This window comes from Aotus nancymaae, unplaced genomic scaffold, assembly GCF_030222135.1.
Source record: "Aotus nancymaae isolate 86718 unplaced genomic scaffold, 86718_ANA_hifiasm-v0.15.2.pri h1tg000025l, whole genome shotgun sequence".
Classification (NCBI taxonomy): Eukaryota; Metazoa; Chordata; class Mammalia; order Primates; family Aotidae; genus Aotus; species Aotus nancymaae.
Genome location: NW_026988438.1, coordinates 29579741 through 29595328, shown reverse-complemented (window position 1 = coordinate 29595328; position 15588 = coordinate 29579741). Strand labels below are relative to the sequence as shown.

At 48.1% G+C, this 15588-nt stretch overlaps 1 protein-coding gene across 2 annotated transcripts in view; it reads left to right on the top strand.

Moving 5' to 3' along the window:
* Positions 1 to 3300: 3300 nt before the first annotated feature.
* GHRHR (growth hormone releasing hormone receptor) overlaps positions 3301 to 15588 on the top strand; it is a 38134-nt gene continuing 25846 nt past the window's right edge. Inside the window, exon 1 of one of the 2 annotated variants that reach the window (XM_021674941.2) lies at positions 3301 to 3929. The gene's annotated coding sequence lies outside the window, so the exon portion shown is untranslated. The remainder of the gene's footprint in view (positions 3930 to 15588) is intronic. The other variant, XM_021674938.2, reaches the window with a different exon arrangement.

Genomic DNA, 15588 nt, shown 5'->3' with positions numbered 1-15588 from the left:
TCCAGAATCAAGGGGATTTATCTTTCCCAGCCCTGGAGAGGTGTTGAGAGGTTATAGGGAAAAGGCTTGATTTCTGCAACACCCTGGACTAGGAGTCGTGAACTGGTCACAGATGTGGTGAAGCTTCAGCGGGGTTAGTGGCCCATAGTCCTGGCCCTGCTAGCACGGTCATCCATCTCAACGCTCCTGTGGGCTCTGAGGGCCCAAATGGAAGGGTGTCGGGCTTAAGGCCACTAGACCACAAGGACCGCGGTGCCTTTGGGGGATTTGGTAGATGCAGGGAGGGTTCTGTCCGTTTTGGGATTCTTAGGTGGTCCTCAGTACCCCTGGAACCCCAGTCAGGAGTCTGGAAAAGCACTGGAGGAACTGGTGCTGGGTCCCCCGCCCATGGCGTGGTCAGGCCGTGTGCTGACCCATTGGGATTTTTCCATGGCTCCTGTAGGTCACACCTTCACTGGTTAGAAACCTCTCGAGGAGGGGACAGTGATTAATGTTTCATGGAGGAGCTGCTGGGCATGATGCCTTGTTTTCTTTAGGTTTAGAACACAATGAGGACAATGAGTGGAATTTGCTGCCGAGCTGGGGGCCAGGGTGGGGCCATTCTTGGGGGCCTGGAGACCCAAAGGTAGTGATGTTTACCGTCCTTACTGCCAAAAAGAGGGCGATTCTGTAGATAGGGAAGGCAGGTGAATCCTGCGCTTATGGGCTGTGTTCCCTAGCCCTCAAGAGCCCACTAGTCCCCACCGATACCTCGGGCCCTGGTGTGCAGAGAGGCTTATGGCAAAGGGTATCCAGCAATTTTAATGAGCTCGTCCTGCTTAGGTGATTCTGCTTCATTCCAATAAAACCATGTTTTCTGCATGTCGGATTTTGCTTATTTTTCTGTTCTTTCCAGTGCATCAATCAGGAACTGGGTGAGGGCACAACTGATCTTCAGCCTGTTCTTTTTTTTTTTTTTTTTTTGAGTTGGAGTCTTGCTCTGTTGCCCAGGCTGGAGTACAGTGGTGCTATCTTGGCTCACTGCAACCTCTGCCTCCTGGGTTCAAGCGATTCTTCTGCCTCAGCCTCCCGAATAGCTGGGATTACAGGCATGTGCCACCGTATCTGGCTAATTTTTGTATTTTTAGTACAGACAGCGTTTTGCTATTTTGACCAGGCTGGTCTCGAATTCCTGACCTCAGGTGATCCACCCGCCCCCCAACTCGGCCTCCCAAAGTGCTGGGATTACAGGCGTGAGCCACTGCGCCCGGCCCACCTGCTCTTAAAACATTAAAATCTTTCCATCTGTTTTGAGCCATCCAAGTAACATCCTCCTAGTGCTGCTGTCTGGCTTTCCTAGCTACCTGCCCCTCTTTATTCTCCCCCAGACCTCCCCACAAGCCAGCACTCAATGGGTTAAGGGGCCTCGGACCCTGTCCAGCACTACAGTTGTGGGATAGTTCTGATGGATTCATGTCTTCACTATACCAGGGTGGTATATATTTTACACATCAATCCTGGGTGAGAGGGAGTAAGAGGTGTCTATCCAGCAAGGTCCAAGTTAGAAAAAGGGTGTGTGGGTGTGTGTGTGTGTGTGTATGCAGATTGGGGCACATAGTCCAAGGCTCCTGCTTTCTCTGGTCCTCAGTCTCCCCACCTGTAAGGAGAGTGGGTGAAGTGCTCCCTTCTCTGTGATGTCGGTGGTGACCCAGTCCCTCCCTGACCCGGAGGTGGTGCTTTGGCTCATCTGGAATTCCCAGGGAGTGGGGCCATGTGGGGCAGTGCGTGTATGGGGTGCAGCTGGGGCCTGGGGGGCATCTTCCCCCAGGATGCGCCCACTGTGCTCTGGGGGCTCTGCTCCCTCTGCGCCTTGAGTTATATGGAACTCAGGAGACATGTTATTCCGAATAGACGTCACCACCAGGTACGAGACTCAGTTTGCCTAGAGCCAGCATGCTCCCCAGGAAGAATATCGGGTTAAGAAGGCTGGCCTGGCTTGTGTTCATTAAGGGTGAATTGGCAGACATTTCTCAATAAGCTGCTAAGTCGGTAAGCAGATCTATAATTTGTAGAAGAGTATTACCCTTTCTCCCTCTGAAATAGTAATATGAGGAAAGCTGATTCAACAAATGAGTCCAATCCAAGAAAAAGCAAACCCAAAGAATTAGCACAGACAAAAAGTTCTTAAGGACTGAAGCTTACCATTCACAGCAGCCTTGAACATTCTGAAAGGGGTCAACTTGTCCCTGGTGCTTTATTTCATATAAGTGTTTTAAAAAGAAGCTTATATTTTTCATAAGGCACCTTAAATAGAAGTAATAACTTGTGCCTTTAAGGAACTCAAATAGGAAACAAATCGAACCAATAAAACCATGAAAATGTATTCTAATCGTGTGAGTGTAGAGCAGGTGGCTGGGGGTGCTGCTCACGGCACACAGGGTGTTAATATATTTGGAATATCACTTTGGGGGGTGGGGGGTGCGTGTGTGTGCACGTGCATAGGAGGTTCAATTCTCTGGAGAGTCAGGTCAGGCCTATCGGCAGGAATGCCCACACTGCATCTGTGCACGTCTATGAGATGCCTGTGGACCCAACTGCAGGGTCTTCTGGACTGTGTCAGGCTACTGCCTGCCAGGGGATGACAGGAATCATGTAAACTCCAAGGAAACCTTCCTGAAATCCAGCTTTTGAACAATATGAGGGGATCTTACCCAGACCCAGCCACAGAATAGAGCCACGTTGCCGAGTTCCCAGCAGCTGATGTTTTGTCCAGCTGGGAAGAGCAAGTTCCTGGGGGTCTGGTGGGAGTCCGGGCTCCCCTTCCTCACTTGCCAACCAGGCCGACAGGACCAATGCTCTCATCTATCTTATTTGCCAGATCCAATTTCTAATCTTGAACTGATTCTACACAAAAATGTTGGTGGGTGGTCAGTGAACACTTTTCTTCAATAAGAAATGTATAATAAATTCTACATGTGGTAAGAATGTCAGTAACCTTTATACTGATTGATCACATTTCCTCAGCTGACATTCCTTGTGAAGTCAGGCACTGGGAGGTGAATTCCATGTTGAAGACGGCATAGCGTGGCCAGAGCTAGTTTCATGTCCCAGTCAAATCATTGACAGAGGCAGGTTGTGGAGGCTGGTCACAGGAGATGTGGCCCCAAAATTCCAACAGGCCACCTGGCGCGTGCCAATGCCAAGCACGTGCCGCAGCTCTGAAATGCACCTCGGGTGCCCTTTCCTAGCGTTCCGTGCTTTCACCCCGTGTCTGGGTCTCAGCAGCGAGGAGATGGACTCAGCGATCTCCCCGCCCTCCCCACACCTGTACCTTTTTGTATCCTGCCTCACTTTACCCCCTCTCTCCCATCTGTGTCTGCAGATCTGAAGAGGAGTCACCGCTCTATGCCCTGCAGGAGGATTCCTGGGCCCTTGGGTGGGGGTGACTGTTAAACTGTTCCTGAAGTTCCCTGGAGCCGCTGAGCCGCTACTGCGCCTGGATTGTAGCTGATGGGCTGGTGGCAGCTTCCATCCGAGACGAACTCCAAGAATTTCCGCTGCTGGCAGTGACCTCCCGGGCTGGGAAGGGCAGCTGCATCTGCCTCCAGGAATGTGAGGCCAGAGACATCAAGCCCAGGAATGCCTCCATGGGCCTGCAGTTTGGGTTCCAGAGAATTCCAAGGGCTCCAGGCCCCTGCCCCTTTCCCTCTTTCTCTCTAAGTGTGAAGCTGCCCAGGCTGCCCTCGGGGAGATTTTTCTGGAGGAAAAAATCCTGAAGAGTTGGATTTGAAACAGCTTAGCAGCCAGAGGGACTTTACTAATAGGTACCACCCATGCTCCTGGCTAAGTCCTGAGTGGAGGGGCTTGGGGAGGTCACCTGACCTCTGTGGTCCTCACCAAGTGAGCGTCTCAGCTCTTGGAGCTATTGACTGGTTTTTACAGGTGGCGAGGTAAGTTTGGAAACCCCATCACCCTCTTGGAGTCTCATCATTCTGTCAGCAGAGTAGAGGCTCTGACAAGCCCTGCAATCAGAACTCATTTTATTGAAGCCTGTGTTCACCAAACTTGTTTGTCCACAGAACCTTCTTTTGGAAGTAACATGGATTACCATTTCAGACAGCTGGATTTCTACAAAATACCCATTGTAAACGCTGGCCTGGGTGTTATCTCTGAGGGCCCCTCAGCTTTCAGCTTTCCCTGTCTGAAACCTCAGGATGGCTTAGTCTATCAAAACCTCTCCTGAGGGCAGGTGTGAGGGAAGGAGGAGGAAGGAAAGGTTCAGAATTCCCAGTGAGGGTGCTGGTGAGGTAGAGGGGAGGGGAGGCAGGTTTGGGGTGTGCCAGAGAGAGAAAGGGAGAGAGAGAGAGAAAGGGAGAGAGGGAGGGAGGAGCAAGGAGAAAGAGAAGTGGAGAGGAAGAGATGGTGGGTGGGGAGGACCCTCCCACAGTCTCCCTCCAGGCCCAGCACTGATCAATCCCTGTCCTGCCCTGCTTGGGGAGCTTGTACAGGAGCCAGGAGCGGGCTCCTGGGCACTGGGAGAAGGCCCCGAGGAACGAAGCCTCCATGAATCATTGACTATCCTTCCATTGTGCTGGAACCAGCTGGGGCTTGTGTCCGTGCCAAGCTCCTGGAGCTGTGGGCAAAGGTGATGCGAACTGGGGGTGAGCCCAAGCAGAGCCACAGCCTCATCCAGCCGCTTCCAAAGCAGGCCAATCCCAGCATGTCTGGATGGGCTCTGCACACCGAGGCTCCCTCGCTGCCCCAGCCGCAGCAGCCAGTGACGTTAGAGAGAGCACTGGGGTAGGAGTCAGGGCCCAGAGTTCCAGGCTCGCCTCTGCTCCTGACTCACCGTGGCACCATGAATGAGCCCCTACTCCTTTCTCGGCCTCAGCGTCCCCATGTAGACATGGGGATTGAATTTGAGAGTCCCGAAAGACACTCCTGGCTGGAGGATTTTGTCCAAAAGCTTTTCAAAACCTCATGCCTGAAGTCTACGTGTCAGCCTTGGGGCTTTATTATGGAGACCCCAGCTGATCTCCGCAGCTCTGCCCTAATTCAGGCTTGCTTAGCTTTGCCCTCAGGGACACACAGAGGGATGGCAGTCTGGGGACCTTTCTCAGAGGCCCCAGCATCCCACCCACCAGTGTTAGGTGGGGACCCTGCGCCTGTCCACCTGTGAGAGGGGCAGGCCTGCGCTCACCCTGGGGGACCTGCGGCTCCTGCCGCTGCCTTGCTGTGCGACCCTGGCCAGCCCCTCCCCGCGCGCATAACACAGCACTGAGAGGAAGGCCTGAGGTGGCGGCTGTGCCTGCGCTCTCACTGTGGCGCGGCCTCTCTCTCCCCGGCTGTACAAAGAGCCGGTCCGGCCTGCCGGCCTGTGGGAGGAGGCCCGCGCAGCCCTCACAGGCCTGCCTCTCATTCCACACTCTCCGGGCTTATCCGGGTGGAAACATCATCCGGGCACCTCAGCCCAACTCTTGGGGAAGCTGCCAGGGAGGCGCCTTCCCCTGGGACCTGCCAGGGGGACCATTTCCAAAGCCCTGCCCACGTGTCCACATCAGCCCGACCCTCCACGGCTGGACGCTAATCCCTCGGGGACCCCTGCAGGGCAGGTTCTAGGGCTTAATGCTTGAGGATGGAGTTAGGCTCCTTAGCAGGCGGGGCTAAAGTAGAAGCTTCCTGTTTGCCTGGTTGTTCTGGGAGCCCTGCGTCTGCCTGTGGGGATACTGGGGTGAGATGACACGAGAAAGCCAGATGAGAGCGGGAGGTGATGGGGGACTGACCACAGCCCCGCCGCCGGCACCATCCTAGAGCTGGGAACACTGAGGCCAGGGAGATGGGACCTGCCCCAAGTCACCTCTGGGCTCAGTCGCAGAGATGGGACTGGAGCTCTTTCTGCTGCCCGGAGCTAGCGGTGGCCCTCACCTCTGATTACCTTTTGCTGTGACCATTTCTCATCTCTGCTTTTCTCTGTGCTGGGAGGACAGTCCTACACCATCCCTGCTGAGACCGTTACACCCCCGAACGGCCCTGAGCACAGGCATGATCTCTGCCATCCCTGCTGGCCTCTCCTCCACTGTGAGTCCCGGGAGACAGTTCCAGAAGCAGGGAAGCATTTGCTGAACAAAGGAGAGGAGGAGAAAGCAATGTCCAGGGGGCCCGGGCCTGGCAGGCTGGGCATTCGTGCAGGCCAGGGGCACTGTTTCCCCAGGCGCCGAGTGGAAGGCCTGTGGTGAGGCAGAGAAGTGGGGAGCAGAGGCCAGAGGAGCTGCCAGGGAAGAGGCTGGCCTGGGGGTGCTCGGCAAACTCAAGAGGCTCAGAGCTCTGGGTGCCTGTGATTTCAGGATGGAGTCTGGGCTTTGGCCATCCGGGGTGCCTGGCTGGGGTCAGAAGGGGGCTAGAATCCTCATCGTGGTCAGTGAGGGGGCAAGAGGAGCACCCTCTGCAACGTCTCCGCCGTGCATTTGGCACTGTGCAGGAACTTCGTATTTTCTGCTTGGCTTGATACTCATAAATGAGCTGAGAGTTAGGGATTACTCATTCATTCATCCAAGAAATATTTATCGAGCCCTTACTACGTGTCAAGCACCATTCTGGGTGCTGGGTATTGAAGAAAACAGACAATGTTTGCATTTTATAGATGAAGAAACTCTAAATCAGAGAGGTTAGGCAAGCAACCAAAGTCACACAGCTGGAAAGGTCTGGGACTAAGTTCTTTGCATTTGTGTATAATGGTTGGGCAGAAAGGCAGGGCGGTGGAGTAGAGAGGACTTCAGATGGCCTCGTCACGTGAGCGAGAGCAAGTCACTTCCACTCCCTGGACCTGAAATTGTCTCAGTTGCCTTTGAGGCCTTTGGCAAAGTGGTCTGGAATAGCTCCTATGGGCAAAAACTGAAATTAACATTTTACATGGGACAGCTACTGATTTTTGAGCATGTTGTGTGCATCAGATCCTGGAGTGTCCATGGGGAGCCAATGAAGATTCCTGAGTAGGGGTGGGGGGAGTGTCCCTGAACTATGCTTGCCCCTGGGGCCCTCCCAGTTTTCCAGGATCACTTGTTCTAGGGTTATCAGGGGAAGCAGCTGAAGCTTTGGATAAACAGTAGGGGCAGGCAGGGACACGGGGACATATGCTTTATAAATAAGGGAGCTGGGTGGGGAAGGGTGAAGGTTGGGCTGCAGGGAGAGACCAGGAGAAGGCTTCAGGGGACATCCATCCGCTCCTGGTACTTGCCACCCCTGCCCCTGCCATTCTGGGGGTAGCCCCCTCCTCTGATCAGAACTGACTCCAGCATCCCCTGTGCCCAGCCCCAGGCTCAGCATCTCTGAAGGGGGCACTAGGGGCTGAAGCTCTGGCCTAGCCCTCCAGGTCCTCTCAGAGGGGACCAGGGCTGCTTCCTCCATGAAGTCTTCCATGCTGAGACCAGTCTATCTTGACCACACCAGTACACATCATCAGACCAGTACACATCACCAGGCCACCCAGGTTTGTAAACAAAAGCACGGGATCATCAGCCCTCGTTGCTCAGAGAAGAGGGTTCAGCAATGAGGGAGGCCACTGAGGGGGAGAGGGAGCTTGAAGAAGGTTTAGGGGCTGGGCAGGTGGAGGGGAGGGTGAAGGAGGGGAGGAATTTACCCTGGGGAAGGGGAGGGTTGGAGGGGGAGTTTCTCTCCATCTCAGGCCCTGCCCCTCTTGCCTGTGACACAGTGGTTACCTCCTTTCCTGCCTCTCCCAGTACACTTTACATTTTTTATTTGATTACAAGAATGAAACATTGGTTACTTATACAATAATATATGGAGCTTGGTAGAATGGTTTAGACCACGGGCTCTGGAATCAGGCTGCCTGGGTTAGAATCTGGGGCCAGATACCAGGTGTGTGAACTCCAGCAAATCACTGGTGCCTCAGTTTCCTCATCTGGCAAATGAGGACCCACCTCATAAGGTTGTGAAGATTAAATGAGCTAGTATATGTAAAGTGCTTATTAAAGCGCCTGGCACATAGTAAGCCCTATATGAGTAGGAATTATTAGAGATGCAAATTATAAAGTTTAATAACATAATAAATACTCCAGAGCCCATCACTCAATTCAGGAACTGTAACATTTCCAAAATTCGCATGTAGCTTGTGCACCTCTCCTATTCCCCCAGCATCCCTTAAAGGTATCGACTATCCTGAATTGTGTGTTTATCTTTCCTGCTTAAAAAGAAAACATTTGCAATCATGCCTGTATGCCTAATCAGTATATTGGTCCACTTTATTTTCGAGCTTTATGAAAGTGGGAGCATGCTGTAGATGGCCTTCTGGGCCGTCCACTCAATCTTCGGTTTCTGGGAGACGCATCCATGCTGGGCCTGCGGCAGGGCCTCATTGTGGGAGCTCACTACCCTCGATTTCTTCCCGGCCACTCTTTCCCATGCCTGAGCACAGGCCCATCGTGTCTGCCGCAGCCTCCAGGCCTTCAGACCCCCACTCCCGCAGCAGTCTGGCTGGCCCGTCCTCAGCACCTTAGCCCTGGCTCTTTAGCTCTGTCCCTACCCAGACTCACGGCAACATTTTTAGACACTGCCTTTTCTCCCACCTACGTGTTGCTCTGCAAGGAGTGGCTGGCCAGGGACACCAGCCTGGGCCTGAGTCCTTGCTTTGCTTCTAATTGGCTGTGTGACCCTGGATGGGTCTCCTGCCCTCTCTGGTCCCCATCTGTAAGGAGAGTGGGTGAAGTGGTTCCTTCTCTGTGATGCCTACGGTGTCCCAGTTCCTCCTTGGCTTGGTGGTGGTGGTTTTCCTCATCTGGAATGCTGGAGGAGTGGGGCCAGGAGGGACGGTGTGTGTGTGTGGTGCAGCTGGGGCCTGGGGGGCACCTTTGCGTAGGATGCTTCCACCATGTTCTGGGGGCTCTGCTCCCTCTGTGCCTTGAGTTAGTAATAACCACTTCAAACCAAAATAAGCACATTCAAATTTTGAATCAAAGCTTTGTGGCGAGTTACAGCATGCAACTTAGGCTGCCGACAGCAGCCAGGGCTGGGAACCTAGGGGCCTGAGTCCCAGTCCCAGCTCAGAGAACAATTTCCTTTGAGACCCTGGGCACCTCAGTTTCTCATTCTGCAGAATGAGGCCAATTCTCCATGTGGGGCGCATGCAAGGAACGGCTGGGTCTGTGTATCTCACAGGTCTATACATCTCCCCTCTCTAGCCCCACTCACCTCACAGGGCCGGCTAGAGAAAGCCTGCTCCAGGAGAAGAGGGCAAAGTCTGCAGTAAAGTTTAAAGTTTATAAAGAAATGAGTTATCTATGCACAGTTCAAAGCACCGTCTTTGGTTGGAGGAAAACAAAGTGTCACATTGTTCTCATGTTGTCTGGCTGAAGGCCAGTGTCCCTTCCGCGCCCCTGCCCACCCACACCTCGCCCTCGCCCCTCCCCCAACAGGTGTTACTGCTTTTGCCTGCTTTTCCCCCATTTTCCCCGCTTTTCCCCCATTTTCCCCTATTTTTATGATTTTGATGTGGAAGTTCCAGGCATTAAAAAACTCTCATATACACACATATAGAGTTTTTTTTAAATGGAAAAAAACCCATATTCTGGCACTTGCTTTTTCTACTAAACATCTTTACATTTTAATCAGCTTTATTGAGGAATACTTTACAAAAAACAAAATTCAGCAAGTTTATGTGCACACTTTGGTGATTTTTTTTAAACAGTCTCGCTCTGTTGCCCAGGCTGGAGTGCAGTGGCGTGACCTCAGCTCACTGCAACCTCTGACTCCTGGGTTCAAGCAATTCTCCTGCCTCAGCCTCCCGGACAACTGTGATGACACGTATGTGCCACCACGCCTGTCTAATTTTTGTATTTTTATTAGAGATAGGGTTTTACCTTATTGGCCAGGCTGGTCTCAAACTCCTGACCTCGTGATCCACTCGCCTCGGCCTCCCAAAGTGCTGGGGATTATAGATATTAGCCATCTTGCCTGGTCGGTTATTTTTAACAAATATGCACAATAGGGTGACCATCATCATGATCCTAGATAGGACATTTTTGGACGTTCCTAAGTGTCTGCAGGGGTTGAGTCTGCTACTGGGAGGAGAAAGAGGCATTTCAGGAAGGAGCCAGGGCCTGTGGGGGAGTGGAGTTGGGCAGGTGCCCCTGACCAGTGGGGAATGAGATTCCTTTCCTTAGTTTCATCATTTCTGTTCAGCAGAAAATTCTCTTTGGAACTGTCAAGTGACTTAAAAGTGTTTTTGTTTCTTTTTAATTAATTTTATTATTATTATTTTTTTTAGAGGCGAGGGCTGCTATATTGCCCAGGCTGGTCTTGAACTTCTGGCCTCCAGTGATCCTCCCACCTCAGCTTTCTGAGTCTCTGGGATTACAGGCGTTAGCCATGGCTCTTGACTTAAAAGTCTTAATAACAGATTGTTTTGCTGCTCAGAGACTAAAGAATCTAAGTGTCATTATTAGAGGTGTCCGCAGGACTCTCAGCCCTGGTCCTCATCCTGCACCTGACCGTGGCCAGAGCCTCGCCCTGGCAGTCCCAACTGCAGCCCTGTTCAGAGCTGGGTCTCTCAGCGGATCATGTGAGGGCGGCAGATGGCTCCAGGCAGCCAATGGCCCTGCAGAGCCACAGCTAAGTGAGGGCTGGGGCTGGGGCTCCTGTCTGTGGGGTCCATTCTGAGGATCTGTGTCTGCAGGACTGTTGCCTGCGCCTGAAAGGAGGACAGCATGCATGGGGCGCAGGAGAGGGGCTAAACCCCAGCCGGGGAAAGGGGTCGCTCTGGTACCCTCTGCCTCCAGTCCCCTCAGCAAGGGAGATTCGGGCCAAATATCCAGAAACAGCTGATCTCCAAGGCCTATTCACCCGCTCCAAGGCCCAGGCCCCAGCTCTGGGCGCCCTTCAGCCTCCGCAAGCCTGGCGCCATCCTGAGACCAGGGGGGCTTTTAGCAGCTGCTGTTGGGAAGAGGCGGTCGTTGCGCATCATCACCACCAGGGGGCACCAGCACAGGCGGGACTAAACCCTGGGAGTTTTACCGTCCGACAGACGCGCGCTCTGAGGACTTGTCCATCCCCAAGGTCAAGGAGACCATCTGCTAACGGGATAGGGAGGCCGGCTTGACCCCGATCTCTGATATCCGCCGATATTACATGGAAAAACCATAACACCAGCTACCGTCTATATTCAATTTAAATAATTTGAATTGTGCAAGGAGTGTTCACAAATTTTAACAGCTGAAATACTGAAATTAAAGATAATGTTCCATTTGACCATCCCCCACATCCCATCCCTTTCCGCTTTTCCCCATTTTTATAGTTCTAGACATTAAAAAATAATATACACAAATATAAAGTTTTTTTAAATTCAGAAAGCACATACATTCTGCAACTTGCTCTTTTCTACTAAAAATCTATAAATGTTAATCAGCTTTATTAAGGAATAAACAGGTATTATTTAATTCACCAATTTTGTGTGTTCAATTTGATGAATTTTAACAAATGTGTACAATAGTGTAACCACCATCATGGTCACTGTATAGATCATTTCTGACTTTCCTGAAATATTCTCTCTTAACCCTTTCCAGTCAATTCATAACCTCACCCCTGTTCCCTGGCAAACTCTTATCTGTTTTCAGTTGCTATCATTTCACTTTTTATAGAATTTCATATAGATGGAATCATCCTGCATGCAGTTTGAGTCCGACGTCTTTCACTTAGCTTTTATAACGCTTCTGAGATGCATTTACATAGTTGTGTGTAAGTAGTTTGTTCCTTTTTATTACTAATATTCTGTTGTATGTATATACCATAATTTACTTATCCATTCACCAGTGATGAACATTTGGGGGCGTTCCCAGGCTTTGTCTACTATGAATGAAGCTCCTATGAACATTCTGGTACAAGTCCTTATGTGAACATACACTTTTTTTTTTCTTGGAGAGATACTTAGAAGTAGGATTGCTGCATGGTATAACGGTATTATGTTCATCTGCTAAATGGGTTTCTACAGAAGCTGCACCATTTTGCATTCCCACCAGCAATGTAAGAGAGTTTTAGTTGCTCCACATCCTTGCTAAGACTTGTGTTGTCAGGTTTTTACTTTAAGCCATTCTAGTAGGTGTGTAGTCGTATCTTACAATGAAGTTTATGTTTCTCTGATGGCTTATGATGCTGTATATCTTTAAATGTGCTTATTTTCCCTTCACATCTTCTTTGGTTAAGTGTCTATGAAAATCTTGTCCATTCATTTAATATCAGATTATCTCCTTATTAAGTTGTAGGAATCCTTTACATAGTCTGGGTATAAGCCCTTTATAAGACAAATATTTTAGAAATGTTTTCCCTCAGAGGTTTGTCTTTTCATCTTCTTGATTTCACTATGTCTCTAACTTTTTATTTTGAAATAATTTTAGACTTACAGAACAATTGCAAAGATAGTACAAAGAATTCCTTTAATGGCAACATCTTATGTAACCACAGTGCGATGATCAAAACTAAGAAATTAACATTAATATGATACTAGGCCTAAGCCACAGACCTCATTCAGATTCCACTAGTGTTCCTTTTCTGTTCCAGGATTTGACCATGTCCCTTTGGTTTCCTCTATCTGTGACAGTCAAGTATTTTGTCCAGTGTCCCTCAACTTGGGTTTGTCAGATGTTTTCTCATTACTGCATTGAGGTTGTGGATTTGGGGGTAGAATACCAAATGCCCTTCTGGTTGCATCATTTCATGAGGCACATCATATGAGTAAGACATCACTGGTGATGGTGATCTTCATCACTTGGTGTCTGATGGGTTTCTTCACTAAAAAGTTACAATTTTTTTCTGTTTGCATTTAGTTTGAAAGTTTGAGGGAGATACTTTGAGACCAAACAACTATCCTTTCTTCTCTGAAACTTTGCTTTCCTTAAGCCTGTCATCCAAGCACTTTGGGAGGCCAAGGTGGGAGGATTGCTTGAAGACAGGAGTTCAATATTAGCCTGGGCAGCAAAGCAAGACCTCGCCTCAAAAAAAAAAAAAAAAAAAAAAAATTAGCCAAGTGTAGTGGCACGTGCTTGTAGTCCTAGCTACTCAGGAGGCTGAGGCAGGAGGATCACTTGAGCCAGACGTTAGAAGCTGCAGTGAGCTATGATCATGCCTGTGCACTCCAGCCTGGGAGATGCTGTCTCCAAAACCAAAACCGAAAACCGGAAAGAACAAACCAACAAATCCTTTGCATTCATTGGTGGGTTTGCCTGCAGCAATTATTACTGCGGTGTTCCGACGGCAATTTTCTACGCTTCTCATTCCAGCTACCTCTATTAACTGAAATCTTTCTGTGAGAGTTTTCTCTTCTCCATCATTTATTTACTGTGTGTGAACTCATGGCTATTTATTTTGCTCCTTGGCTTGCAATCCAATACGGCTGCTATGTATTTGGCTGCTCAGATGGCGAGCCTTGGCTGCTGGGAGCGGCACTAGGTTTGTCCCTGCGTTCTTTGGCAGCCCCCAGCCTCCTTGCTCTGCATTCTTCTCTTCCTTTCCTTTTTTTTTTTGAGCATTCTTCATCTTTCTGGAACCGTGAGTTGCTCCAGGATTATCTTGAATTATTTTTGCCCCAGCCCTGGAATCAACTTCTTTAAGCAACCCTAGTTCATTTTATTGGAGAACAGTAAATACCATTAATAGATATCAAGATCTGTGTGCCAGCTTCTGTGCAGGTGACTCTCATCAGACCGAGATAGGAAGTATATGAATGTGTATTAATTCATGTGTATGCATATATCTATTAATTGATCAGTCAATCAATCTACCAATCTGTTGATCCATCATCTATTAAAGAAAAGCATGACTTTACACTAACACATGTGACTGCAATCCAACACGATGTGTTCATTTTGGCATTTTCCTTTTACTTATTTGTAACTTTAGCTCTCATTAACTAGTCTTTCTTTGAATCTTATTATCTACAGTATATTTACTTATTTTCTCTGTTCTACTATACAAGTATTTTTAGACTTATTATCGCATATTTTTGTGAAAACAAACTTGATAAATAGAGTACAGTGTTTATGCATCATCCTTATAATCTTTAGTCTCACAGTATCTAGGCAAAATACTTAGATCCCTTCTTTTTCATCTCCAGGGTGATTGTGTCATATGTTTGTAGTACCGTCAGTTTCATTGTCACAGTCTGCATTCCATCTTGGGAACCCCTGAGATCATTTTTTTTAAAAAACTATTCACATACAGTAATATTCACTCCTTGAGGTGTACAAGTCTATGGATTTTGAAAAATGCATGGAATCTAATATCCAACATCACATTATATACCAAAGAGTTTCTTAACCCTCCCATTGCCCTCATGCTGTACCTTTGCAGTCAAACCTTTTCCCACTCCCAACCCTAGGCAATTACTTATCTGCTTTCTGTCTCTACAGTTTTTGTCTTTCTTAGCGTGTCATGTACCTGAACACTATAGTATGTAGCCTTTGGGGTTTGGCTTCTTTCACCTATCAAAGTGGATTTAAGATTCATTTGTATTGTCGCATAAATCAGTAGTGTATTCCTCTTTACTGATGAGTCATATTATATTGTGTGACTGTTCCACAGTCTGTTTAACTATTCATTTGTTGAAAGAAAGGTCATTTCCAGTTTTTAATGATTATGAATAAAGCTACTATAAACATTTGTGTAAAGATGAGTATAAATGTTTGATTCACTTAGGTAAATACTCAGGAGAAAGATTGATAGTAAGTACATATTTAACTTTAAAATAAACTGCTAAAGTGTTTTGTAAATTGGTTTACTATTTTACATTCTCATTGGAGTTCTCAGAGTGTAAGTTGCTCTGCATCTTTGCAAACACTCAGTTTTTAAATTGTAGCCATCCTAGTAGGTGTGTAGTTTGTGGTTTGCAGCTTGTGGCTTTAATTTGCATTTCCCTAATGAAATATGACGTTGAGCATCTTTTTAGATGTTGTTTACCAGTTGTGCATCTTTGTTGGTGAAGTGACTGTTCAGTTCTTTTGTTCATTTAAAAATTGCATTGTCTTTCTCAATGTTGAGTTTTGAGTGCTCTTTATGTATTCTACATGCATGCTCCTCATTGGGCATTTAATTTGCAAATATTTTCTCTCAGTCTATCACTTGTCTTTTTCTTCTTTTTGCAGAGCAAAAGTTTGTAGAATTTTGTTAAAGTCTAATTTATCAAGCTTTTTTTTCTCATATGGATTGTGGTTTTAGTATTATAATCTAACAAGTCCTTCCCAAGCCCAAGAATATGCAGATTTTTTCCAGACTGTCTTCTAGGTGATTTATTGTTTTATGTTTAAATTTAGGTCTATGATCTATTTTCAGTTAAATTTGTAAAAGTTGTGAGGTATGAGTTGAAGTTCACTTTTGCTTTTCAAAACAAATATTCAGTTGCTCCAGCACCATGTGTTGAAAAGACTGTGCTCTCTTCACTAAATTGATTTTGTGCCTTTATTATACTGCTTTATTTATATAGAATAAAAACTTTATAATCATAGACTTCTCTCTTCCTCCTTCAATCCTTTTTGCCATTGTTTTTATACTTTTTATTTCTACATAGGCCACAAACTCCACAACATAACTATTAGTTTGGCTTTAAGCAAT